The sequence below is a fragment of the Phyllobates terribilis genome, unplaced genomic scaffold (genome assembly GCF_046119375.1).
Source record: "Phyllobates terribilis strain yellow unplaced genomic scaffold, ASM4611937v1 Scaffold_4__5_contigs__length_816908805, whole genome shotgun sequence".
Lineage (NCBI taxonomy): Eukaryota > Metazoa > Chordata > Amphibia > Anura > Dendrobatidae > Phyllobates > Phyllobates terribilis.
The window spans coordinates 214,081,969-214,108,112 of NW_027362764.1; the positions used below are offsets into that span (position 1 = coordinate 214,081,969).

The 26,144-nt window shown below is 43.5% G+C and overlaps 1 pseudogene; it reads left to right on the top strand.

Moving 5' to 3' along the window:
* The first annotated feature begins 279 nt into the window (after positions 1 to 279).
* Positions 280 to 3,826, top strand: LOC141264638 (CD63 antigen pseudogene; annotated as a pseudogene).
* Positions 3,827 to 26,144: the final 22,318 nt, after the last annotated feature.

Here is a 26,144-nt window from a genome sequence, read left to right on the forward strand (position 1 = left end):
AGGTTATTAGCTGGGCTGTTCTCCCGGTTAGTAGGAAAAGCATTATCCACTAGGGTTGCATTTCTAAGACTTCATCTTATGAACAGATGTGACCTTCATTTTCATTGTTCCCCTTCCATTCCCCTAAGTATATTAATCCAGCTACTTGCCTGCTCCTGATGACCCACTTCTCCTCTCCCCAGTGTCTACTCCACTTATTGCTTGCTCAGTGAGCAGCATGCTCTTCTCAGAATTGTCAGTCACTCAAAGTTTTGCATTTCGTTCCTATAGATCTCTAACATGAACTTTGAGGTCGGCAATGTGCTCACATCTGCCACAGTGGTGTTCATCCTGGAACTCCTGCTCCAGTTGTGCATACATATGGCAGACTGTGCAATGAAGAAAACCTCCATTCCTGATATCCATTATCCAATCAAACAAAAGAAAACAGCTAAAAATAATAAAAGTAGGTAAAAGTTAAGTACTTATAGGTCTTGAGCTTCTTCTTTCAACTCCTATCTTTTTCAACTCCCACTTTGCTCAAAAACCACTTAGATCAGCAAGCTCACGCTTTGTCCTTGGCTTTAATTTAAGCATCTGAGAACAATTATCTCCTCTCCCTAATTAGATACATAGCACACAGGAAAAAAAGGCTTAAAATTGTGTAAGTATTAGTTATACCACAAACTGTACAAAACAAAACCTTGCTAAATGCAGCAGTCATCCATACTACAGATTTACATTCGGTAGCAGCAAATCCTGTTTTTTAACTCCGACTTTTCTTACAAACCACTTAGATCAGCAAGCCTAGACTGAGCCCCATTGTACTATTTGTCCATGGTATTGTACTATTTGCCCATGGTATTGTACTATTTGCCCATGGTATTGTACTATTTGCCCATGGTATTGTACTATTTGTTTGAACAATTCATCACCCCATTTATAACCGCAAATGTTACCTTTTTTCTTTCTGAGCATTGCAATGTTCTGAATGGTGCTTTCTATCTAGTCACTTCTAGTACATTATCTTGGTACTAGTTCATGTCATAAATGTGTTAAAATACTAAGAACTCATTGTATAATAATGAAAAGTTATTGAGTTGTCTAATATACTGTTACCTGTTGTACCTGTCTTGGCTCCATGGCCGGACTCTGCTCCCTTCCTCTATGGCCAAACGGGCAAACAGAGAAGATAAACTCATATCTGAACTTAGCCTTACTTTACACTTTCACTGTGCACAGGATTAGAGTACACACTGTGAGACTGGAGTCTGCCATAATCATAATCATGGATTTTCAGAGTAAACACAGCATACTTGTCAGGTCCAAGAGATCTGTTTAGTAATGTATGCAGTTTGTATGATGAAAGTTGGTGACTCACTGACCATTCCCTACTTACAAAGAGAAACGAGTGTGCTTAATCTACTGTAATATCTATTTTCTTCTTGGACAGAATTAGGTCAGTTCAGGTTGTGTTTATTGATGAAGAATTGCTCAACTCATGATGTGTTCTGTTTCCCTGAAATCCCTCTAGAACAAGTGATGTAGCTCAGCTCAAGCCCGGGAATCATTTCTTTGTAACCTTGCTGTTGATCCTTTGACCCTAAGTTTCTAATGCCATTAAAAAGAATGTTAAGTCAAAATGTACACTTATATGTATATTGAGGATGTTGTCACAGATTTTGTTGTGGATCCTAAGCCAAATTTTCAAATATTACATGCTGCATTTTGTTGTGGTTTTCACCCTATGCGTAGTAAAGGTTGAAATGTTCTGTTTGAACTAGAATTCGGGATTTTTCTGTTCCTCTAAGAACAGAAAAATTGGATTCACTCAGAAAAGGGATTTGTCACATGACAGACATCCGCAGCGTTAGACAGACACCATTGATTTTGAGTCCATCAAATTTGGATCATCGTATTCATCATTTTACCAGAAAGTAATAGCACAAAATGCTATTCTTGAAAAAATTATATCAGTTGTCACCTTTAAAATTTATTGAAACTGATGTCAAAATAGCTGTGCACAATCACTATTTGAGAAATTTAACTCTTGCTGCTCTGATATCATACTTCTGCTCCCTGATGGCATCTTTTTGTTCCAGGTACGCTTTCATCTGGTTGCCGTGGCAGCCAGTACAACCCGATAGCATCGTCACAGGTACTCCTTCCTTCAGGCCTAGCTCAGGTTTATTAACATTTTTTACAAATACTTTAGAAATTCATTGTGAGTGATTAAGATTAAGGTGATACATGCTGATATGAACACATTAGTAATATTTACTAAGAACTGTAAAATGATAATTATAATCACTATAATCGGTACAGGTCACAGGTGACCTATAATCAGTACAGGTCACTCATAGCGACATTTAACAGGTTAACAATGGTTTGTTAGAGGCAGGTCCCGGCTGTAACGCACAGCCATCACCTGCCAGGCATGGGGCGAGCTACCCATCAGCACGCTTCATACACCTGCTTTTGACTTGCATCATACATGGACTGCTCATGTTGTGAAGGGGTTAAGACTGGTTTTGATAATTAGTTTTGAACCAAAAAGCCTGCTTGAGTAATGTGCACCCAATTATATGATACTAACCATGCAAATTTAGAACATCTTTGGGCTGTTCATGTGACAGAAAATGAAGGGGGAAGTTATCATCTCTCTATATGCCTTTTTTTTTTTGCATTAAGGAAGTGAGCTCAGTATGAAACACCAACAGGCAGGGAGAGCAGTATCTGGAGCAGTACCGAGACACGACACCAGGAGAAATTAAAGGGACTCTGTCAGCAACAACTGCTTAAACTCCCACTGCTTGGTGCTCCACGGTGGGGCAAAACATTTATATACACCTTCCCACCTGCTTATTTCCCTCAGTCTCCACCCCCTTTTCTTTGATTGACAACTCTGGCTTCATAGGGCCAGAGTAGGGCAGAGATAGATGTAACCAAGCAGGTGGGAAGGTGTACTTACACGATTGGCCTCGCCGTGAAGCACCAAGCGCCTATACTTGGATTGAAGAGTCATTGTGTGCTGACAGAGTCCCTTTAAGTGTGTCAAGTATCTCGTCTACATTTTTAACTTTTTGTTTTTGATTTGTGGTTATGGTCTCATAGGACTTGGAATTTACGTGTTGATCCAAAACCACAACCCACAAGTATTTAAAAATGCCTCCATATTTGGGGTCCCTATTGTCGTTATTACAGTGGGGGCATCATTTTCTTCATCTCCTTTATTAGCTGTTGTGGAGCTGCAAAAGAAAGCTACTGCATGGTCACCACATTCACAGTCTTGCTGTTTTCGATATTCCTGGTGGAAATAGCATCTGTAATCGCTGGATATGTCTACAGTAATCAGTTACAGGATGTATTCTCAGATACCATCACAGATGGCATGAAGAAGTACAACTCCTCTACAGAAGCAAGGAAGGGAATTGATCATCTGCAGTAAAGTTTCCATTGCTGTGGTGCCAATAACTTTACCAAGTATAACCCGTAGAAAGGTAAAACTGATGTGCCCAACTCTTGCTGCAAGAAGTTTTCTGCAAACTACGGCATAAACGTGACCAACATTAACATTGTTCATTGTGTACCCAAAATAGAAAGCTTGCTGGAAGCAAGAACAGGCATCATTGCTGGAGTTGCCTTGGGCATTGCATTCTTGAAGATATTGGGAATCCTCATTACCTACTGTCTAATGAAGAGAAAATGCAGTAGATATGTAGACGATTATGCCGTGATGTCACTTCCTTCGTTGCCATGTGAAGATAAACGCTGGCGTCTTCTGCATTTTCATGATTTGCAACTTGTTTGCATATGCCAGGCTGTAGCTTCAAAAGGTGGCATATGACATAACCTATGTAATCAAAACAGAGAAGCAAAAAAATCCTCTTTTTTTTCCATATGATAGTTTAAGGCTTGTGTCTCTGTTTTGATTACACAGATTATGTCATAGAATCTCACTATGAATGTAAGGCCATGGCCCCCACTATCAGTACTTGCTCAGTATTCGGTCAGTATTTTTTCTCAGGAGTGGGAGCCAAAACCAGGTGAGGAACAATCAGAGAAAAGGTATAATAGAGACAAGTCACCAATTCTGCATTTATCACCCACTCCTGGTTTTGGCTCCAACTCCTGAGAAAAAATACTGATCAAATACTGATAGTAGGGCCAAGGCTTTATATAAAGTACCTGAATGAATATACTGATTTATATGAATTATACTAATCTCCTGATTAATGAATATGCTGTATCTTATATTTTTTGTATTTCTCTTCTCACTATATCATATATCAAGTTTTTTCAGTACATTTTGCTCCTTAGGCCACTGCCTACTATCAGTATTTGGTCAGTATTCGGTCAGTATATTTTCTCAGGAGTGGGAGCCCAAACCAGGTGAGGAACAATCAGAGAAGAGGTATAATAGAAACAAGTCACCAATTCTGCATTTATCACCCACTCCTGGTTTTGGCTCCCACTCCTGAGAAAAAATACTGACCGAATACTGACCAAATACTGATAGTGGGGCCGTGGCATAATAGTGTATATCTGATGAAGGCCAGTGAGACCGAAACGTCAAACCTTGTTTATACACAACTTACTTATTTGAATAAATTGCATTGGATTTGAGTGCTGGGTTCTTGTGTATGTAAGTTATGCCATAAGTGACATCAAGGGGTAATGTCCTGTAAGTTTTGCAAATAGCATGTGCTATGTTGTACTTAACAACTACTGTATTTAACTTCCAATTTCTACAAAATGTAAATTTTTTAATGCTAATAATAAAGTGATTAGAACAGCAAAAAAAGAGAAGCAAAATTTTGGCACAAGGAGCATTTGAGCAAATAAAAAAAAAAAGCAGGACTTGGCAGAAATTGGGAGCAGGAAACCACTGTGCAACAATTTTAGTATAATGCACAACAGAAAACTGGACTGAGTTGCAACTGAAATTTACTCCAGCTCATAGTTGGCGTAGATTTCCATTACTTACAAGTGCTTCTCACTAAATTAGAATATCATCAAAAAGTTAACTTATTTCAGTTCTTCAATACAAAAAGTGAAACATATATTATATAGAGTCATTTTTAACAGGGTGATCTATTTCAAGTGTTTATTTCTGTTAATGTTGATGATTATGGCTTACAGCCAATGAAAACACAAAAGTCATTATCTCAGTAAATTAGAAAACTTTATAACAATAGCTTGGAAAATGTTTTTAAAATCCGAAATGTTGGCCTACTGAAATGTATGTTCAGTAAATGCACTCAATACTTGGTCGGGCTCCTTTTGCATCAATTACTGCATAAATGCGGCGTGGCATGGAGGCGATCAGCCTGTGGCACTGCTGAGGTGTTATGGAAGCTCAGGTTTCTTTGATAGCAGCCTTCAGCTCATCTGCATTATTGGGTCTGGTGTCTCTCATCTTCCTCTTGACAATATGTGGTGCCCCTGCTGCGCATTGGTGCCACAGAACCCAGAAGGGTGCATGGACGGACTTCTCCACAAGAGGCCCTCACTACATGCATACACCTCCACCTTCCACCTCAGACCAGCAGAGGGAGCCCGTTTGGGATATATAAAGGGGAGGTGGAGCCAAGCAGCTCAGTCTAGTCTTAGTCTTAGTTTCAGTTCAGTCTGTGAGTGTCCAGACAGGGACACAGCTCTGAGTGAACTGAGAGCGTGCCGACGCTCAGAGAGCGGTGAAGACGCAGCACGCTAGCTGCCAAGTAGTAAGGGCCCCAAGTGTGGTCGACGGCGAGAGGAAAAGGAGAGTGGAACTCAGGGGGCAGAGGATCATAGTAAGCTCACCCCGATTTATATACCGGACACCGGGTCCGCGCCTACAGGGAATCCTTATACCCAGTAGGAACCACCAGAACCCCTGGAGAACTACAGGTCCCAGGTCCACTTAATGCTTTTGTAGTACCAGAGCCAGGAGTCACAGAGGTCCCAGCGTCCAGGGAGAGTGATCTCCAAAGAGAAGGCCCTACCACCTGGTCAGCAGGTGCTAAGAGAGACTGTAACCAAGCTAGGCTTAGTCCCAGGCAGGCCAGAAGCTTAGAGAACAAAGCAACGGATCAGGAGGCCCTATACCCGCTCACTGGGGAGAGTCCAGAAGTGCGCCCTTCACCTGGAGTACCCTGGACCGTGCCTCCAGCATCACCAGTAAAGGTACTGAAGTTTACCCCTGTGTGAGTGTCCATCCTTCCTCCGGGACCGACCTGCCGTCTCTCCCCTGCACCACCATTCAGTACATCCCCTACACTGCCCTGAGGCCTGCTGCACCTGTGGGGAGCTGTCCGATCATTTGCTGCCCTAATATCTGCCTCAGAGGACTGTTGCAGCGCTGGTGATCCTCACCAGACACCACAGGTGGCGTCACGAAAAACCCCATATGAAAGTATTCCCCCATTTCACTGACCGCCCTGGGTCACGGACCGGGCCAGCCACCGTGATATCCCCCGGCAACCAGAGGCCTGACTGTCAAATACCCCATAGATTCTCTATCGGGTTAAGGTATTGGTACTTTTGGCAGTGTGGACAGGTGCCAAGTCCTGCTGGAGAATGAAATTCCCATCTCCAAAAAGCTTGTCGGCAGAGGGAAGCATGAAGTGCTCTAAAATTTCCTGGTAGACGGCTGTGCTGACTTTGGTCTTAATAAAACACAGTGGACCTACGCCAGCAGATGACATGGCTCCCCAAACCATCACTGATTGTGGAAATGTCACACTAGACCTCAAGCAGCTTGGATTGTGTGCCTCTCCACTCTTCCTCCAGACTGTGGGACCTTGATTTCCAAATGAAATGCAAAATTTACTTTCATCTAAAAACAACACCTTGGGCCAGTGAGCAACAGTCCAGGTCTTTTTCTCCTTGGCCCAGGTAAGACGGTTCTGGCGTTGTCTATTGGTCATGAGTGGCTTGACACATGGAATGCGACACTTGTCGCCCATGTCCTGGATACGTCTGTGTGTGGTGGCCCTTGAAGCAATGACTCCAGCAGCAGTCCACTCCTTGTGAATCTACCCCAAATTTTTGTATGGCCTATTCTTAACAATCCTTTCAAGGCTGCGGTTATCCCAGTTGCTTCTGAACCTTTTCTACCACGCTTTATCTTTTCACTCAACTTTCCATTAATATGCTTGCATACAGCAGTCTGTGAACAGCCAGCTTCTTTAGCAATGTCCTTTTGTGGCTTACTCTCCTTGTGGAGTGTGTCAATGACTGCCTTCTGGACATCTGTCAAGTCAGCAGTTTTCCCCATGATTGTGGAGCCTACTGAAACAGACTAAGGGACGGATGCATTTTCAGGTGTTTTTTGTTAATTATTCTAATTTACTGAGATAATGACTTTTGTGTTTTCATTGGCTGTAAGCCATAACCATCAACATTAACAGAAATAAACACTTGAAATAGATCACACTGTTTGTAATGACTCTACATAATATATGAGTTTCACTTTTTGTATTGAAGAACTGAAATAAATTAAGTTTTTTATGATATTCTAATTTAATGAGAAGCACTTGTAGTACATTTTGCGCACATTACTCTAGCTGGCTTTTGGTTTAAGACTCACCTATAAAATGTTAGACTTCATAAATTCCCTCAGAATCTACAATAAATTTAGCTATAAACTTCAGCAATATTTTTTTTTCTAATTTTCTAGAGTGCATTATAATAAATTTGTCATGTTGGTCACACCCTTTTGCTGAGCCCTATCCACTTTTTTGTCCTTATGCACCAGCCCGACATTTTTTTAAAAAAAAGGTCCCAAAATGTCTACCCAATTAACCCTTGCACCTACTTTTAGCATGATAGATTCTCCAGAGTATCTATCAACTAAAGCACAGTTGTTACTAAATTTATGAGACCACCTCTCTCTTTACATCTCTTTTTTGACCTCTATTCCTACATTATTATCCTTCTCAGTTATCAAAGGAAGAGTTTCAAGCTTATAATATTTCACGGTAATTCTAATTTTTTGTTCTCTTTTGGAAGGCAATTCTGGGAATCAACATGCTTTTTTTCAGCAAGATTTTTTTTCTAGGTCAGGTTTAAAGAGAAGCTTTATATTAATAGGAATTCTAGAAAACTTTTCTTTGAAGTCACATCCCTTGATTAGATTTAAGCCAAAGTGCTCACCTAACGTTATCAGAAAAATCTTTTTACCTTGAGAGTGTCAAAGGCATCAAACATAAATTACAAAGAGAATGTGCTCTTATTTTTGGAAGAGAAAGTATACTTTTTTTTATCCACAAGGTTCTTAAAGGGAATGTAATACCAGAAAATGACCTATTGTTTCAATCAAGTTTTTATGTTAAACGTATTTCAAAATAAAGTTGGTAATTTATTTTTGTAATATCATATGTTCTTAAAAAAAAAAAAGTGAATTCTTGCAATTTTCACACTGGCCAATAGGATTAATATTAGACTCTAATATTATATTCCTGTTCTTTTCAGTAGCCGCATGGATATAGGCAGTAAAATACTGGCCCTGTCTCATTGATGTATATAAGAGAGCTGTATGCCCATAATTTGGGTAGAGGGAGTGTGAGCAGGGGCCGCTGTGACATCACTTATAGTGAAGGGTGAATCCTATGTTATCAGTATACAGAGGTGGTATTTATTTTACTCACTTATATAGTATAATTAATTCCACAGCGCTTTACAGACGTCATCATCACTGTCCCCACTGGGGCTCAAAATCTAAATTTCCTATCAGTATATCTTTGGATTGTGGGAAGAAAATTAAGGAAACTCATGTAAACAAACATACAGACTCCTTGAAGAAGTTGTATGTGAGCGAGATACCTTGTATTGAGAGTGGTCGCGCCCACTAGATGGTTTCTGCCTGGGAGTATCCATATCACATACCTGACCGCTGTACCCGGGGCAGAGAACGGCGAATTCTTGCAGTTCACAGTGCATGCACTGGGAAAATATATAAGTCTGCAGTCACACAGAGTGACGGCAGACTTTTAATTTTAGACTGGACAACCCCTTTAACGGGATACGTTGCTGTTTACATAACATGTAATATTAATCTTTATTTTTATATAGCGCCAACATATTCCACAGGGCTTTACATACATTATCATCGCTGTCCCCACTGGGGCTCACAATTTACATTCCCTATCAGTATGTCGTTGGCGTGTCGAAGGAAACCGGAGAACCCGGAGAAAACGCACACAAACACGGGGAAAACATACAAACTTCTTGCAGATGTTGCCCTCGGTGCGATTTGAACCCAGGACCCCGGCGCTGCAACGCTGCAGTGCTAACCACTGAGCCACCGTGCTGCCCTGCAACATATATCAAATGGGTATCTGCTTGATATCCATTTATGCATAGTTCTGATTTCCCCTGACTAAGCATTGGTGAAACCCTTGTTGGGTATGTTTGGTGGGTGAGCCCCTTTCACTTTGCTACCAGGAAGTACACTATTATATTCTTATATTGATTGACTTTGTATACCCATAAAATCTTCCCCTGGCAGGCCATTCTTATTTCCATTGTGGATAAGTCATTATTAATTGATTACGTTTTATCTTTTCCACTTGGATTATTACTTCCGGGGTTCTTTTTTCGTTTGTTCTTTTTCCTTCGGTTCACACACCAACACGGGTCGATTTGTGTCCTCTGTATTGGGACAATTATCATTATTAACTTTTTGTCTTTTAATCATTTTTTGCAATAAAAATTATTTATTATTTTGATTCATTTTTCCTGTCCCGTACTTTATCATTATAGGTCTCTCCCTCATATTTCCGATCTTATCTAATTTTTTAAAGGATTAAAATAGCGTAGTCTGCTTTGATTTTTATCTTTAAAAAAATGGAAGAACAACAATAACGTCTATGGAAACAGTTTTATCTTTAAAAAAATGGAAGAACAACAATAACATCTATGGAAACAGTTTTTTACCTTTTTGGATCCATTTTTTTTTCCAAAATTTATCAATTTTTTTTGTGGAAATGGATGCAACATACATGTTAAAAATTGGATGTTTGCTTTAAATGTATTTGTTTGCATCAGTTTCACAATGGATCCGTGTTTTATTTTTACTATGCTATAAAAAAAAAAAGCTGCGTCAGATTACAAAAATGTGTGAAAGTATCCTACAGATGTTAGAACGGACATGTCCTGACCTTTCTAATGCTTTCTAATGCTTTCTAATGCTCCACCTTCTCCGCATCATTGGTGTATTAACAATACACATAACCGTTTACAGCGCTTTAGATTGTGACATGAAATTGTTGATTTCAATGAACGATAAGAGTAGACGCTATATGCCACATCATTGTTTGCCTCCATTATACAGTACCAGAACTCCCTGTACTGCAAACTGCTCCCATCTGGTACATATCCCTATATATAGATCACACCTGCAGTTAATTGTTTCTCGTTAATCTTAGTCAATTATCCAAGCTTACATAAAGTTATAAAGAAACCCTTGCTGAGATCTTTTCCTTTCATTTTTTTTTAACTTGCCATTTCTGTTGATTTCCAAGCTGTAATTCACATTTGAATGAAGAATAATCTTTGATTTTAAGATGTAAGAAAACATGCAAACTGTCAATTACGCCTATCATGTACAGTTTGTTACAGTATTTCTTTGTTTCAGTTTTAGTGGTATAGGAGTAATTATATAAACACATAATGAAACATAAAGACATTTTCACTCGGTTCTAACTTATAATAGATCTCTGTTTTAGGATTTATATTGGGCCATAGCACCGGGTCTACTGGCAGAAGTTTATCTCCTGGGAGCACAAACGATGAGGCGATCACCCGTTGAAGGAGAGTTATGAGTCGCCCATAAACATTAGATGGTAGGTAGATCCCATTGAAATCAGCGGGTTCAGACAACTTTAACCATGTATGGAGGCCTTAAAGGAATCACTGTTCAAACTAAGTTTCGCCGCTCGTTGCTTCACCTCAGGGTCAATCATTTAGATTCACCTTCCCACCTGCTTGTTTTCCTACAATCTCCACCCCCTCTTCTTTGATTGACAGCTCTGACTTCATAGGGCCAGAGAAGGGTGGAGATAGATGGAAACCAATCAGGTGGGAAGAAGTATATACAGTTATATGAAAAAGTTTGGGCACCCCTATTAATCTTAAGCATAATGTTTTATAAAAATTGGTGTTTTTGCAACAGGTATTTCAGTTTGATATATGTAATAACTGTTGGACACAGTAATGTCTTGAAATGAGGTTTATTGTACTAACAGAAAATGTGCAATCTGCATTCAAACAAAATTTGACAGGTGCATAAGTATGGGCACCTCACCAGAAAAGTGACATTAATATTTAGTAGATCCTCCTTTTGCAAAAATAACAGCCTCTAGTCGCTTCCTGTAGCTTTTAATGAGTTCCTGGATGAAGGAAGAAGGTATTTTTGACCATTCCTCTTTACAAAACAATTCCAGTTCAGTTAAGTTTGATGGTCGCCGAGCATGGACTGCCCTCTTCAAATGATCCCACAGATGTTCAATGATATTCAGGTCTGGGGACTGGGATGGCCATTCCAGAACATTGTAATTGTTCCTCTGCATGAAGGCCTGAGTAGATTTGGAGCGGTGTTTTGGATCATTGTCTTGCTGAAAGATCGATCCCCTGCGTAACTTCAACTTTGTCACTGATTCTTGAACATTATTGTCAAGAATCTGCTGATACTGAGTGGAATCCATGCGTCCCTCAACTTTATCAAGATTCCCGGTGCCGGCATTGGCCACACAGCCCCAAAGCATGATGGAACCTCCACCAAATTTTACTGTGGGTAGCAAGTGTTTTTCTTGGAATTCTGTGTTTTTTTGCCGCCATGCATAACGCCTTTTTGTATGACCAAACAACTCAATCTTGGTTTCATCAGTCCACAGGACCTTCTTCCAAAAAGAAATTGGCTTCTCCAAATGTGCTTTTGCATACCTCAGCCCACTCTGTTTGTGGCGTGCTTGCAGAAATGGCTTCTTTCGCATCACTCTCCCATACAGCTTCTCCTTGTGCAAAGTGCGTTGTATAGTTGACCGATGCACAGTGACAACATCTGCAGCAAGTTGATGCTGCAGCTCTCTGGAGGTGGTCTGAGGATTGTCCTTGACTGATCTCACCATTCTTCTTCTCTGCCTTTCTGATGTTTTTCTTGGCCTTAACAAGAACTGTCCCTGTGTTCTTCCATTTCCTTACTATGTTCCTCACAGTGGAAACTGACAGTTTAAATCGCTGAGACAGCTTTTTGTATCCTTCCCCTGAACAACTATGTTGAATAATCTTTGTTTTCAGATCATTTGTGTAACGGGTCTGGGAGGCGGAACCTCTGAGCTACTATACAAGGGGGCGGTCCTTGTAAGGGAGCGGGTGGCGACCAGGCAGGCAGTCAGAGCAGGTGACCGGGACAGTCTCTAGAAGAACGGGCAGGAGGTCACGGCAAGTGACCGGGGCAGTCTCTGGATGAACGGGCAGATGGTCACGGCAAGTGACCGGGGCAGTCTCTGGGTGAACGGGCAGATGGTCACGGCAAGTGACCGGGGCAGTCTCTGGGTGAACGGGCAGATGGTCACGGCAAGTGACCGGGGCAGTCTCTGGGTGAACGGGCAGATGGTCACGGGAAGTGACCGGGGCAGTCTCTGGGTGAACGGGCAGATGGTCACGGGAAGTGACCGGGGCAGTCTCTGGGTAAAGGGTTGGTACGACCTGTGGCGGCTGATGGTAGACGTGAGCTCCCAGGTGAGCGGGCAGAAGTCTCTGTACAGGCGGGTGGTCACAGCATGTGACAGCGGAGCCTCCAGGTAGGCTAGCAGACAGGCAGCAGATGAGCGCTCCCAGGTGAGCGGGCAGGAGTCACTGGACAGGCAGGTGGTCACAGCACGTGACGGCGGAGCCTCCAGGTAGGCAAGCAGGCAGGTAGCAGATGAGCGCTCCCAGGTGAGCGGGCAAGCTGGTCCTTAGACAGACTGACAGGAGTAGTAAGGCAGACCGTCGGACCTCAGGCTAGCAGGCAGGTAGCAGATGTGCGCTCCCAGGTGAGCGGGCAAGCTGGTCCTTAGACAGACTGACAGGAGTAGTAAGGCAGACCGTCGGACCTCAGGCTAGCAGGCAGGTAGCAGGATATCAGGCAGGAATTAGACAGCAGACTGGTAGGAATCTGGCAGGTAACTGGCAACGGGACCTGAGGGCTGAAGCAGAGTAGTGAACAGTGCTACAACATTGCTCGGGCACCTCCATTTTGGAGGAGGTGCCTATTATATGGGAGGTCCTCCGGCAATTGGCCGGGGACTCCTTAGGACGGCGCGCGCGGTCCCTTTAAGAGAGGGGGAGCGCGCGCGCGCCCTAAGCACACTGCCGGGGAAGGAGCGCGTGCCGGAAGCAGCGGGGAGAGCAGCGCTGGAGGACGCCGCGCCAGGAGCGGGGAGGTGAGAGGGACGGCGTCTCTGCCTAGAACGGGGCAGAGACGCCGATGCTACAGTACCCCCCCCTTTAGGCCCCCTCTTTTTTTGGCCAGAAAGAAATTTCTCAAGGAGAAGCGGGGCGTTGATGTTCTCCCTGGGTTCCCAAGTTCTCTCCTCAGGACCAAACCCCCTCCAATCTACCAGAAAAAAGGTCTTTCCTCTTACCCTCTTGGAGGCCAGAATACTCTCTACCTCAAAGACGTCATCAGCAGAAACCGGAGCAGGAGGGGCACCTGGATTATTGGAAAAAGAGTTAAAGACAACGGGTTTGAGGAGAGACACATGGAAGGAGTTAGGAATCCGTAAGGTGGCCGGGAGTTTTAGTTTGTAGGCCACCGGATTTATTTGCCTGAGGATTTCGAATGGGCCGATGAAGCGAGGACCTAACTTGTAGGAGGGTATCTTGAGCCGTACATGTTTGGATGAGAGCCAAACCTTGTCTCCCGGACGGAATTGAGGCGGATCCAGACGTCTCTTATCAGCATATCTCTTCATCCGCTCGGAGGACAGAAGAAGTGCGGATCTAGTACTCTCCCAAATGGTAGAAAACTCGCTGACAAGAGACTGCGCGGCAGGGTTGTCCACAGAGGCGGAGACGGGAAACGGAATCCGGGGGTGCTGGCCAAAGACAACAAAGAACGGGGATTTGGAAGAGGACTCGCTCTCGTGGTTATTGTAGGAGAACTCGGCCCAAGGGAGGAGGTCCACCCAATCAGAATGGTGGGCATTAACAAAGTGCCGGAGATAGCTGGTAAGGATCTGATTGATCCGCTCCACTTGACCATTGGACTGAGGGTGGTAAGCGGAGGAGAAGTCCAGGGTGACGTCCAGCAGTTTACATGTGGCTCTCCAGAAGCGCGAGGTGAACTGAACTCCTCGATCCGACACGATGTGGAGGGGTAGGCCATGAAGACGGAAGATATGGCGGATAAAGTCCTTAGCCAGCTCAGGTGCAGATGGAAGACCAGGCAGGGGAATGAAGTGGGCCATTTTAGAAAAGCGGTCAGCGACCACCCAAATGACAGTACACCCGGCAGAGACAGGAAGATCGGTAATGAAGTCCATAGCGATGTGTTGCCACGGGGCAACAGGTATGGGAAGCGGCAGGAGATGACCAGCTGGTAAGTGTCTGGGAACCTTGTTGCGGCCACAAGATGAACATGCAGAGACGAAGTCTACCACATCCTTACGCAGGGTAGGCCACCAGTAATGCCGGGAAATGAGTAGGAAGGTCTTTTTTTGGCCGGCATGGCCAGCAAGTTTAGAAGAATGACCCCAGTGAAGAACCTTCTCACGGTCAGGAGGCGCCACGAACGTCTTGCCGGGTGGAAGACGAGTCAAATCCAGGGGGGCCACATTCATCACCTTGGAGGGGTCGATAATGTGCATAGGCTCCTCCTCTTGGTCGGAGGACAGGAAGGATCGGGACAAGGCATCAGCTTTGACATTCTTGTCCGCCGGGCGGAAATGAAGGATGAAATCGAAGCGGGCAAAAAACAAAGACCACCGGGCCTGACGTGGATTAAGTCTCTGGGCTTTTTGGAGATATGCCAGGTTTTTGTGATCCGTGTAGATGATCACCGGGTATAGAGCCCCTTCAAGCAGGTAACGCCACTCCTCCAGCGCCAATTTAACGGCTAACAGTTCTCGGTCTCCAATGGAGTAATTGCTCTCAGAGGAGGAGAAGATTTTAGAGAAGAAGCCGCAGGTTACCATTCTCCCGGAAGAAGACTTTTGGGTGAGCACCGCTCCGGCTCCAGAGGAGGAAGCATCAACCTCCAGGTAGAATTGTTTGTTGCAGTCCGGACGGTGCAGCACAGGGGCAGAGGAGAAGGCTTGCTTCAGGGAAAGGAAGGCCTCCTCAGCTTCAGGTGGCCATACCTTGGGATTTGCTCCCTTACGGGTGAGCGCAGATATGGGCGCAGTCCGAGACGAGAAGTGAGGAATGAAGAGACGATAGTAATTAGCGAAGCCCAGGAATCGCTGTATCGCCTTCAAGCCCTCCGGCCGGGGCCACTTTAGGACAGCAGAGAGCTTCTCGGGATCCATTCGCAAACCTGTCTGGGAGATAACGTAGCCCAGAAATGGAAGAGAGGTCTGCTCAAAAAGGCACTTCTCGTATTTAGCATAGAGGTGGTTCTGCCTGAGCCTCAGCAGGACCTGACGAACATCCCTCCGGTGTGAGGGAAGATCCGGAGAGAAGACCAAGATGTCGTCCAGGTATACCACCACGCAGGAGTAAAGAAGGTCACGGAAGATGTCGTTGACCAGTTCTTGGAAGACGGCGGGAGCATTGCAGAGACCGAAGGGCATCACACGGTACTCATAGTGTCCGTCACGGGTATTAAATGCCGTTTTCCACTCGTCTCCCTGACGGGTACGGACCAGGTTATACGCTCCACGTAGATCCAGCTTGGAAAAGATCCTGGCGCCTTTAAGGCGATCAAATAACTCGGAGATGAGCGGAAGGGGATATTTATTTTTAACCGTGATCTGATTGAGTCCTCTATAGTCAATACAGGGGCGTAGCGAGCCATCCTTTTTTTTGACAAAGAAGAATCCGGCTCCAGCCGGGGAAGTAGACTTCCGGATGAATCCCCTGGCCAGATTCTCCTCTATGTACTCAGACATGGCCCGGGTTTCGGCCGCAGACAACGGATAAATACGCCCACGGGGTGGAGTGGCGCCAGGAACCAGGTCAATCGGGCAATCATATGGCCTATGAGGTGGCAATGTCTTTGCTTCCTTCTTACCAAAGACGTCAGCATAGGTCCAGTAAGGAGCCGGAAGACCGGGTAAGTTAGCTGGGGTAGGTGGAGGACGAACCGGACGAACCGGAACCAGGCAGGTCTTATGGCAGTCCGGCCCCCACCGGAGTACTTCACCGGAATGCCAGTTCAACACGGGTTCGTGTGTTTGGAGCCAAGGTAGACCTAGCAATAGGGAGTGGGAGAGTCCGGGCAACACATGGAAGGAGATTACCTCAGAGTGCAGCATTCCCACCTGCAGGGTTATGGGTTCCGTGGCGAGCAGGATGGTCACCGGAAGGAGTCTTCCATCCACTGAGGCGACCGACAAGGGTTCAGCCAGAGACTTGGTGGGAATACGGTATTTCTCAACCAGGGACTGGGAGATGAGGTTTCCAGCGGATCCAGAATCCAGGTGGGCGAGTTCAAAGTGACGGGTCTCTCCCCAGGAGATAGATACAGACAAAGTCAGGGTTGGAGAGGATTTATTTTTGTCTAGGGCGACCTCTCCGAGCGGTCCTAGACACTGGAGTTTCCCGGCCTCTCCGGGCAGGAACGAATCAAGTGCTCCTTACTGCCACAATAGAAGCAGCTCCCCTCGGCTCGGCGAGACTCCTGGCGAGATTTGACCATCTTGGTCTGGTCGACCTGCATGGGCTCGGGTGAGTGTGCCCGGGGAGTGACAGAAGAGGAGACAGGTTTCTGGAAAGTAGGAGCTAGGCGGGGAAACCTTCTCTCTCGGGTGGTCTCTTTGGTGCGTTCTTGAAACCGGATGTCTATCCGGGTAGCCAACGACACCAGGTCATCCAGGGTGGTAGGAATATCCCGACCGGCGAGCTCATCTTTAATCCGACCGGAAAGGCCCTCCCAGAAGACGGACACCAGGGCCTCATTATCCCAGGCAAGCTCAGAAGCGAGGGTGCGGAACCGTATGGCATATTGGCCCACGGTGAGACTCCCTTGACGGAGACGTAGCAAAGAGGAGGCAGATGAGGTCTTTCGTCCCGGTTCATCGAAGACTCTCCGGAAAGCAATGAGGAAAGACGACAGGTCGGACACCAGGGGATCCCCTCTCTCCCACAGGGGGTTAAGCCATGCCAGTGCCTCCCCAGTGAGATGGGACATGATGAATGCCACTTTGGCCCGGTCGGAGATAAACTGGTGAGTCAAGAGTTCAAAGTGCAGGGTGCACTGGTTTATGAAGCCCCGAGCTTGAGCGGGGTCCCCTCCGAAGCGAGGAGGTGCAGACAGCCGGGGTCCGAGACAGGATGCCATGGTATTGGTGGGCAACGGTGCTGCCGGGGTGCGAGTCGTGACACTAGCGGTGGTTGCTGGTGGAGCAGACAGTGTGTCCAGGCGGGAGTTGACATTCCGCAGGTGGTTCAGGATGGACTCCTGCTGGGATCTCTGACGGGAGAGTTCATGGTATAGGTCAGAGAGCGAGGGAGCTTGGGTGCCACCGGGTTCCATGGCCCGAGCAAACTGTAACGGGTCTGGGAGGCGGAACCTCTGAGCTACTAACAAGGGGGCGGTCCTTGTAAGGGAGCGGGTGGCGACCAGGCAGGCAGTCACAGCAGGTGACCGGGACAGTCTCTAGAAGAACGGGCAGGAGGTCACGGCAAGTGACCGGGGCAGTCTCTGGATGAACGGGCAGATGGTCACGGCAAGTGACCGGGGCAGTCTCTGGGTGAACGGGCAGATGGTCACGGCAAGTGACCGGGGCAGTCTCTGGGTGAACGGGCAGATGGTCACGGGAAGTGACCGGGGCAGTCTCTGGGTGAACGGGCAGATGGTCACGGCAAGTGACCGGGGCAGTCTCTGGGTGAACGGGCAGATGGTCACGGGAAGTGACCGGGGCAGTCTCTGGGTAAAGGGTTGGTACGACCTGTGGCGGCTGATGGTAGACGTGAGCTCCCAGGTGAGCGGGCAGAAGTCTCTGGACAGGCGGGTGGTCACAGCATGTGACGGCGGAGCCTCCAGGTAGGCTAGCAGACAGGCAGCAGATGAGCGCTCCCAGGTGAGCGGGCAGGAGTCACTGGACAGGCAGGTGGTCACAGCACGTGACGGCGGAGCCTCCAGGTAGGCAAGCAGGCAGGTAGCAGATGAGCGCTCCCAGGTGAGCGGGCAAGCTGGTCCTTAGACAGACTGACAGGAGTAGTAAGGCAGACCGTCGGACCTCAGGCTAGCAGGCAGGTAGCAGATGTGCGCTCCCAGGTGAGCGGGCAAGCTGGTCCTTAGACAGACTGACAGGAGTAGTAAGGCAGACCGTCGGACCTCAGGCTAGCAGGCAGGTAGCAGGATATCAGGCAGGAATTAGACAGCAGACTGGCAGGAATCTGGCAGGTAACTGGCAACGGGACCTGAGGGCTGAAGCAGAGTAGTGAACAGTGCTACAACATTGCTCGGGCACCTCCATTTTGGAGGAGGTGCCTATTATATGGGAGGTCCTCCGGCAATTGGCCGGGGACTCCTTAGGACGGCGCGCGCGGTCCCTTTAAGAGAGGGGGAGCGCGCGCGCGCGCGCCCTAAGCACACTGCCGGGGAAGGAGCGCGTGCCGGAAGCAGCGGGGAGAGCAGCGCTGGAGGACGCCGCGCCAGGAGCGGGGAGGTGAGAGGGACGGCGTCTCTGCCTAGAACGGGGCAGAGACGCCGATGCTACAATTTGACAGTTGTTTTGAGGAGCCCATGATGCTACTCTTCAGAGGAGATTCAAACAGGAGAACAACTTGCAAGTGTCCACTTTAAGTAGCTTTTCTCATGATTGCATACACCTGGCTATGAATTTCAAAGCTCAATGAGGTTACAAAACCAAAAAAAGTGCTTTAGTAAGTCAGTAAAAAGTAGGTAGGAGCATTTAAAACAAGAAAATGATAAGGGTGCCCATACTTATGCACCTGTTAAATTTTGTTTGAATGCAGATTGCACATTTTCTGTTAGTACAATAAACCTCATTTCAAGGCAGAAACATTACTGTGTCCAACAGTTATTACATATATCAAACTGAAATAGCTGTTGCAAAAACACCAATTTTTATAAAACATTAAGCTTAAAATTAATAGGGGTGCCCAAACTTTTTCATATAACTGTAAATGATTGTCCCAAACATGGAGCGCCCGTACTTGGTTTGAACAGTCATTCTGTGCTGACAGAGTCCCTTTAAGGGCTGATACATCTGGCACAGCCCAGTGCACAGAGCATCATGTACCACCATACAGACACTGCTGTCTGCTGATACAAAGATATTCTTCCATGGAAGCAACAGTGAATACCTCTATACTTACTGAGTTTGATGAAACATGACACAATTTTTTTTATGCTAGATTTATGTGGAAATTGACAGAAAAAAAGTATTTGTGCCCATTAAGGGCTCACAAAATAGAGCAATAAAATACAATTAGGCCAAGTGCATGAAAAGTCCAACATCTAAACTGTGCATCTAAATCAGAAAACAATGGAAAACCTATCTAACGAATGATGACTTTCAAAAATGTGCAAAAACTCCATCACACGCACACATGTGGCATTTTGTGGGCTTGTTAAAAAATATTGCTTATTTTACAAGTGTTTTTTTCCCCACACAGAAAAATGTTTAGAAAAATGCCTAAAAAATGTCATACCTATACCTATATCCTGCTAAAAAAATAATAATGTGTGATGGATGGTCATTTTGGTTCCCCTGGTTGATAGGTGTAAACAGTCATTAAGGATGCATTCAATGTGGGCCATTCATGTTGGTCTCACAGCTAAAAGCAGGTGCTCTTGAGCGTTCTTAAACTTTCAAATAAAACAGCAATCCAAGACCACGTTCACACGTTCAGTATTTGGTCAGTATTTTACATCAGTATTTGTTTTACAATAATTTTTTATTTTTTAACAAACACATTAACAGGGAAAATGCAAACATTGGCATAATTGAAGTGATTGGAAGGGACAATCGGGAAGAAAATGGTCAAAGGGCTGAGGGAAGGAACAGGGAGAAGGGAAAGGACCAATCAGGATTGGAATAAACAAGGAAAAGGGGAAGAGATTGAATCGTCATATGATGATATGTTTCAAAAGAAGTATAGAGGAAAAAAAAAAAAAAAAGAAAATTGTCTATATCAACATGAGCTAGTAACAATAATAGCAACGTAATCAGGTTAACAGTTTGAGATCATACACATTGAGTAAATAGTAAATGTGACACACATATTATGGTTTACCGATACGAGGAAATTTAGTTGACCAAATGTCCCATTTCTTTGAAAATTTAAGTAAGTTGTTATTGATAGTAGCAAATCTGTATTCATATATTCTATGATGATTCATTTTGTCAACCAACTCCTCCACCGTTGGGATTTGTGATTTCTTCCAGTTGAATGCTAAAGCATTTTTACAAACTAAAAATAGATGGATTATGATAGATCTTTCGTAAGATTTATATGATTCTAAGTCTAGGGATAATAATGCTGATTGAGGAGTCAGGGTAAAAGGTCTGTCCAAAAGATCGCTTATTAAGGTTGATATCTGTGTCCAGAAATTGCGAATTTTGGGGCAGCTCCAAAAAAGGTGGAGAAGATCCCCTCTAAGCCCGCAATTCCTCCAACATAGGGAAGAATTGCTGGACTTTATATGATGGAGTCTAATTGGGGTGTAATACCATCTTGTCAAAATTTTGAAATAAGCCTCTTGTAGGGGCATAGAAATGTTAGAGGTTTGAGTAAAAGAAACAGCATTCTCCCATTGGTCAGTAGGAAAAGTAAGTTTTAAATCCTTTTCCCACCGGAGCATATAAAGATTCTTTTTGAATAATAAATCGTCATTAAAGCTGTTATATATATGCCGCAGGCTCCAGAAAATTTTATGAGCTGGATTACATATCAAATTTGCCGAGGTTTCAGAGATGGAGATTTTGCCTGAAATTAATTTGAGGATGACTCCCTTTAAGTGAGAGTATAGGAAAAAATCGGATGATGGCAGACTAAATTTTGTTTTGAGAATTTGGAAGGGTAAGATAATGGAATCTTCACATAAATCTTTAATTTTCCTCAACCCTTTGCTTTCCCAATGAGCAGGTACGAAAGAGTCGTGTAAGGAGGCCACAAAAGAAATTGAGAATTTTTTTATAAGTGTGAGGTTATTTGTATCAAGATCCTTAGAAGGATTTCTTCTCTTTCGTTTTGCGATTTTTTTCCAAGCTCCAATAATCGCCTGAAAAATGGGATGGGTTGGGTCGTGTGTGTTTTTTTTGAAAAGATGTTTAAATAAGAGTTCACGAGGGGGGGAATTATTGTTTAAAAATGTCTCCAGAATTGTCCAAGCCGGGGGATTTGTAGGATTAAACCAGTTTGCGCTCTGTTTAATGAGATTTGCTAAATAGTAAGCAAATATGTTGGGATGGCTTAGACCGCCATTGCTTTTGTTCTTATATAGTATATTAGCAGAGATTCTCGCTCTTTTCTTATCCCAAATGTAGGAATTTATCTGAGTTTGGATTTTTTTAATGAAAATATAGGGGATAGTTAAAGGCATATTACGAAAAATATATAAGATTTTAGGTAAAATAAACATTTTGGTTGAAAGAATTTTACCCCACCATGAAAGGTCCCTTCTCGCAAAATCCAACAAATCCCTCTGGACGACATCATTGATTAAATCTAAGTTGGCGGAGATTGTTGAATCAATGTTTTTCCCAACGATGATCCCCAAGTAGGTCAGGTTTCTTTTGGCCCACCCGAAAGATGTATTTAAATGTAAGACTTTTTTGGATTGTTGATCTAAATTAATATTTAGAAGTTTCGATTTCTCGTTGTTAATTTTAAAATAGGAAATCAAAGAAAACGATTCCAGAATTTTTGAAACTTCTATGACTGAATTTGTTGGTTCTAACAGGGAAAGCATGATATCATCCGCGAAGAGGCTAATTTTGAACTGGCGAGAAGGGGTAGAAATCCCCTTAATGTTGGGGTTCTCCCTGATTTTCTGGGCTAGTGGTTCCATGGCCAAGGCGAAGAGTAGGGGAGAGAGGGGACAACCTTGCCTGGTACCATTCGTAATAGGGATTGGGTTAGAAAGATAGTTATTTACGTAGATTTTTGCTTGGGGGTTGAAATAGAGGGCCATAATTGATGAAAGAAAATTACTATTGAAGCCAAATTTAATAAGGGATTGTTTCAGGTATAGCCAATTTATTCTATCAAATGCCTTTTCGGCGTCTAGAGCTAATAAAGTAGTTGGGAGTTTTGATGTATTTATTATTCTTATGATGTTCAGAAGTCTTCTGGAACCGTCGGTTGCTTGTCTCCCACCAACGAAGCCAATCTGGTCATCGTTGATGAGATTCGGTAAAATATTTGATAATCGGTTAGCCAGAATCTTCGAATAGATCTTGATATCTGTATTTATTAATGAGATAGGTCTGTAGTTTTTTACGTTATCTTTTTCGTCTTTTGATTTGGGTATTAGTGTAATAGTAGCCTCCAACATTTCTGGGGGAAAAGATCCCTTGGAGGATGCATGATTAAATATTTTGGTGAGATAAGGGGAAAGATGTTTATAAAAGACTTTATAGTACTCGTTGATGAACCCGTCTGGACCCGGTGCCTTGAAAGGTTTAAGTTGCTTTATTGTATTTGTGGTTTCAAGGTTGGTAAAAGGTTGGTTCAATATCTCGAGATCCAGAGGGTTCAGTTTAGGTAAATTGATTGAAGAGAGAAAGTTATTGATTATATCTGGGTCTGGTTGGGGGGTCAAAGGGTCTGAGTTGATGTTATATAGTTTTTTATAAAATTCTGCAAATTGATTAGCAATGTCTTTCGGATGGAAGTACATTGTACCATTTTCATTTTTGATTTTGTCGATTCTATTAGTAGCTCTTTTCTGTTTAACTATGCGGGCCATAAAACGGGTAGGTTTGTTTAGAGCGGCATAATAATTAAATTTGGATTTTTGGATAATTGAGTCGTAAGAGGAAGAGATTTCAGACTTTAGTTCCACTCTTAAATTTAGTAGATCTTTTTGAATTGCTGGAGAGGGGGAGGAGAGGTTGATTTGAGCTAGTTCTTTCTCTTTGATTAGTTTATGAAGAGAGATTATTTTTCGTCTGTTTTCTTTTTTTTCCGAAGAGGAAATCTGCATTAAGATACCACGGAGGACAGCCTTATGGGCGCACCAGCTTGAGAATGGGTTGGACAATTCTGGAGTATCATTTTCTTTAAAGTAATTAGAAATAGCCTTCTCGATTACTATTTTATTCTTGGGGTTATGGATAAGAGAAGACTTACATTTCCATAGAAATCCATTTTTTAAAAGAGGGCCAAGATAGAGTTCGCTCATTACAGGGGCGTGATCTGAAAGGGATCTGTAACCTATAGATATACTGGAGAATTTGGAAAGTGCAAAGATGTCTGATAAAATTAGGTCTATTCTAGAAGCTGTTTGATGAGCGTCCGAAAAATGAGAGAACTCTTTAGATGTTGTATTCAGACATCTAAAAATATCGAATAGCTCATTTCTGGAAAGCCAGCTGCTCAACGTGGGATATAGGTGGCGACTAGAGGAGGAGGAGTCAATATGACCATCTGGGACCATATTGAAGTCTCCTAGAAGAATTAGTTCACCCCTCCTAACTTTTTCGACCTTTGCCCAGACTTTGTTTAGAAAGGATATTTGTTTTTTATTTGGGGCGTATAAATTTACAACAGTACACTCATGATTATTCAATTTGCAAATCAATATATGATATCTACCTTTGGTGTCTTTATGTTGTTCTATTAATTCGAATGGGATGGAATTTTTTATCACTGTGGCTACTCCTGCTTTTTTGCGATCACTAATGGATTCGAAGATATGAGGGAAATTATTATGGCTGAATTTGGGGTGTTTCCCCTCGGCAAATCTAGTTTCTTGGAGACAAGCTACATCTGCTCCGAGAAGACTTAATTCCTTCCAAAGGGAGAATCTCTTACTGGGACTATTCAAACCTCTAACATTATAAGTAAGGACCTTAATAGACATGGACAAGATGAGCGGGCAAGCTGTAACACAGGGGGAAAGGAGTTGGTTGACTCAACGACCCACAGAATGGAACAAATCAATTGTACAATAAAATATGAATACAATCTCAATTAATTCAAAGTGTATCACAAATAAAACCCAGTATACAATCAAATTCACTGTATGGATAATAGTAAAATAAAATTCTGAAGTAAAACGAAACAAAAACTTCCAGAAGGAACCTTCACCTGTAAGGTTCTCCTTCGGATAGGGGGGAAAAATAAATGTGGCACAAGACCATGAAGGCCATATATATAGAAGCTCAAAAAAGTACTGAATATGCTAGATTAATCAAGGGATCAAAGAAAATAAAACTGAAAGCAAACATGAGACTCGAACCAGACCATTATTGTCTAATGTAATATGAAAATTATCATTTTAAAATTTTATGGGGAATGATTAGTATGGAGCATGCGGGAAGATATGAAAAGTACTCCGTAAGGAATTCCGTTTAAGCTCAGCGGTTAGGTATTTTTTGTTTCCTTGTGAGGAATGTCTTTTAAATAAGTAAAAAATTTAGGGTCCTCCTCTGGATCAAATAAGGTAAATGTTTTCCCTTAAAAAAATACCAACAGCTTCACCGGGAAACCCCATCTGTATGGAATACCTATGTCTCTTAATTTGTCTGTAGTCATTTTGAATGCTCTTCTCGCATCCATGGTCTCTTTGGAAAAGTCCGCATAAACTTTTAGATGCGAGAATGGCTCAGGAAACTTTTTCCTCATCTCTGATGTAATTTAAGATTTTCTCCTTAGTGGTAAAAAAAATGGAGTCTTAATATTATATCCCTCGGTAAGTCTGGAGAGATGGAAGTTGGGCGGAATAAGCGATGTACTCTTGTTCGGATAAGGATGGGATGGCTTGGCGAAACAAATCCTTAACATACGCGGAAAGACTGGAAGGAGAAACACTTTAAGGAATAACCCTAATTTTAAGGTTATTCCTTCGGCTCCTATCTTCCAAGTCAGCAACTTTTAGTCTAAGTCTCCTAAGCTCAGATTTAATTTCTACATTTTCAGAGGAAAGAGTCTCGGTTTTCTCCTCCACCGCACTAAGTCTCTTGGCATTTTCTTCTAATTTTACGCCAAATGAGTCTAAGGTGGACTTAATAGTATCTACCTGCTTTTCAAAACCGATCTTCATGTTCCTATCTATCATTTTTGTTAAATTGTCCAAATATGATCCAAGCTCACTATTATCTGGGTTATAAGATATGGATGGTTTTGGTAATATGTTAAATTCAAGATCATGGGGTGGAGGAGATAAGTCTTTCTTAGGACGTCTTCTTTCAGGACTCGGGTTCGGGGATGTGTCTGAGAATTCGTCCTCAGATATTTCTGTAAGAGGTAAGAATTTATTGCCCCAATCTCCCGGGTCCCTTCTTTTAGAAGAAACAGAAAGATCCATCTCCTCTTCTCTGTTGCTAAAAACTGTTTTTTGGTTAGCGGATCTTTGAGGTTTAGGAGAGGTTTCATTTTTTGGGGGGTTATTGAGAGAAAGGGTCTTTTTTACGTTTTTTGATTCTAAGTGGTCTTCTGATCTTTTAATGGGGGACCTAGACTTCATGGGACTGATGATATTAGGGGAGTCCTCCGAAGGATTGGAGTATGAAAAGTTATGGAGGGTTTTCCCTGTAATGGGTCTGGATTTAGTAGAAGATTCTAGGGGCTTCTGTGTACTTTTGGTTTTCGAAGCCATTGTGAGGTATCTTTGTTGTATATGATCTAATATAAAATGGAAGAGCGAATTTAAATTGGAGCTAGAGTTACCGCCTACCAGTAGCATCAATTAGCTACTATTTCACTGTTATTGAATGAATATAGCTCAATGGGAACCTAAACAAGACCTAGGATATTTAGGAAGGAGTATGTTTATCTGTAAAATTTTAAAGAATGGCACAACTCAATAATGCAAGTAATTGTCTAGGTTGTGAGGT